This window comes from Myotis brandtii, unplaced genomic scaffold, assembly GCF_000412655.1.
Source record: "Myotis brandtii unplaced genomic scaffold, ASM41265v1 scaffold1218, whole genome shotgun sequence".
NCBI lineage: Eukaryota > Metazoa > Chordata > Mammalia > Chiroptera > Vespertilionidae > Myotis > Myotis brandtii.
Genome location: NW_005354247.1, coordinates 151574 through 154804, shown reverse-complemented (window position 1 = coordinate 154804; position 3231 = coordinate 151574).

Genomic DNA, 3231 nt, shown 5'->3' with positions numbered 1-3231 from the left:
CATTTCATTTTGTTCTGTTGTCTCATGTACTTGTCACTCATGTAATTTCAAGTGAAAACAAAACAAAACAAACGAAAACAAAATACATCCCCAGGAAACAGTGGTGCAGAGTCTGGGGAGGTCTTGCTGGCTGCCTGTCAAGAGCTCTTATGTGAGCCGTTAAGTGGCACTTACCTTGGTAGCGTCAGCTCCACTCACGGTCTTGTTCTCACTTTTGCAAGACCAGAAACCCATTTTTTTTTGTGGGCATCAGAAGTAGGTCTGTTACAAACCGACACACACAATCCAGCTCACATATCTCATTTCAGCAGTGCCGTATGGGCATTATACATGGGAAATCAAGGTGTCAGTTACTTGGTATCTGTGAAGCAGAATACAGAGAATTAGCTGATATACTGTGAAGGATTCTACCCAATTTAGTGATAGCCTTACCAAGGACACCCTAATGCTCAAGTCTGCATCGCCATACTCTCCCCTCTGGGTGGCATTTGAATGGACATTGTCCACTCCTGGCTCTTGGGATTGATGGTCCTGTCCTTTGCTACATGGGACCAATTCCTTTCTGATATAAAGGTTTTTACCAGCCAGGACAAAGCAATCACCTAATACTGCAAAGTTCAGATAAAACACAGAATGCCCCATTAAATTTGAATTTCAGATACACAATACATAATTTTTAGCATAAGTATGTCCCTAATACTGAATCGAAATTCTCTATTTTTACTTACTAAATCTGGCAACCCCAAAACTGCCTTCCTGAACTTCCTTGCTTACTTACCCCGACTGTAGTGTTGAGTGTTCCCAAACTCTTTGGTGCACACATACAATTTCTTGTTTCACCTATAAAAGGTTAATAACATCCATTACCTGTGGATTTACTGATTTGACTTTTAGAGTCCACTTTTCCTGATTTACAATGTGTGTGATGCTGGGCAGAAGAGTGGATCTTATTATCACTGCCATGTACCAGGTTGTAGTGGGTGGGGAAGGAGATGGGGCATGCTCCCTGGAGGGAGGGTGCCCTGGGAACTCTGTCCGAAGGGATGTAAGGACAGAGATTTTAGGGGAGGTCCCGGGAAAGATCATAATAGAATATTCCGTAGCTTTCCAGGTGTGTCCTTTCAGGGTTGTGATCTCCACTGATTGGCCGGCACCAGGGCAGGGGGTCCTAATGTCAGCCATGGCTGTTTTGTTGCTTACCTGGGCCTGGAGCTAAAATATAACTGAGGCCTAGATGTTATCTCCAGGGAGGAAAAGTCAGGCGTCCAAACTGCATGACAAACGATATGCGAGGGGAGGAAAAATCATCCTGGGGGCAAGGTGTCCATTGCTAGGGACCTGGGGCTTTCCACCCTGATGACCTGTACGTGGCCCATCGTCCTTGTTCTGCTCATTAACTGCCTACAACACCGGCATTAGCTGTTGAGATGAATTGCATTAATCAGATTGCTTAAAGCAATATAGACTATTTTGGGAAGGATAAAAGACTAGTATAGAGGAGTTCCAATAAGATCACTTACTTTTTGTGCATAGCTGAAATAATGTGCATTGAGGAAAAGGTTAATAGGAATTCTATTATGGGAGAAGGGTAATTCTGGAGAACGAAACTTTGCGTATAAAGCAGGTGTGGGTAGTGGAGTTTTGTAGTGAGCATTTACAGCAGTGGTTCGCAACCTTGGCTGCACATTAGAATCACCTGGGAATCTTTTTAAAATCCTGATTTCTGGGCCGCATCCTCCAGAAATTCTTTTTTTATTTTGTTACTAATGTTGTGGCCCCACCCCATAACAAAGAAACAGAATTTCCGAAGGATGAGGCCCAGAAATCAGGATTTTAAAAAGATTCCCAGGTGATTCTAATGTGCAGCCAAGGTTGAGAACCACTGATTTACAGCATCATGGATTTCTAAAAAAGAGAACACAACAATGTTAGAGAGGGGTTCATAATGAGAGGGAGAAAGATGTCAAAGAAACTGAATATTTTGTTTGTGTGTAGGGCTGGGTCTAGATGTGCTGGGAGCTGGAAGTCTTTCCTTCTTTTGTCTTCTCTTCTATTTGGCCCTCTGGTTCAACCTCATTGATTAGGTTGCTTTAATTAGTACTATTATTTGCTGCATTTGGGTCAAGTAGACCCAATTTTGTGGTCTAGCTGGGAATCTCACCATATACTACATGACTTACAAATAAAATGTTGAAACACAACTTGGGCAGGCTGGGTGTGACTTATTCACCTGGTGGGTATTGAATCCAGGTAGAAGACCTGGTCACAGTACAATGTGTGACATTGTATTGCACTGAATACACATAAAAAACATATCTTACAGAGTCAATTCAACTCAATCACATTCCATTTAGCAACTTTGTTGACTATCTTTCTAGAAATACAAAGATAATATCTTCTAAAGAGGGGTGGAATAGGTAAGATAATAACGCACAATTGTGCCTGGTGTTAGGTGTGGGGGTCAAAGGTGAAGGAGCCCTTACTCTGACTTCAAGGAGTTTGCAAATAACTGAATCAGAACTAAGACAGCTATTTAAAAGAAGGTAGTTACTAAGTACAAGAGATAAGGCATGTGGAGAGTGCTTTGCAAATAGAAAGTGTTGTGAGGATTGTTCTAGAATGGGCCCCTCGTTCCTGACACCTTTTTACCTACAATTAGGAGAAACAGAAAAAGAAAACAGTCCCTGAGATACTAAGAAAGGAGGTAACGAATCACCCGCATTAGCCATAAGACCTCGGGCAAGTTATATAGCTTTGAGCCTCAACCTGCTCCCCTAATAAATAGGGATTACCCAAATCGACCTTCCAGGGTTACTGGGTAGATCAAACGGGGATGAGTGAAGGAAACATCTAGCATTGTGCCTGGCAGGAGCAAAGGGCTCAATAAACCGACTACTTATTAGCACTTATTTTCAACTTCTCCGAGTGACTGAGAAAGGAACACTTTGTGTAGCGCTATTTTACAGGGTCCAATTTAGGGGCACGGCGACGCGGTACAATTTCCATAAGGAACGTCCTACAGCCCCCTACTTGCGCCCTTTGCCCTAATCAAGGACCAGAGAAATTAGGGCTCTTCTAGCGAAAACGGAGCCTGTTTTCCTCTTCGTAGACACAGAGGGAAAGCTATCGCGGAAGCCCAGGCTTCAAAGAAGGGCAGCCCGGCGGGGGGTCTCGGGAAAGGGGTCTCAGGCGCCCCGCCCCGAGCAGGACTCTCCCCCCCCGCCCCGTCCC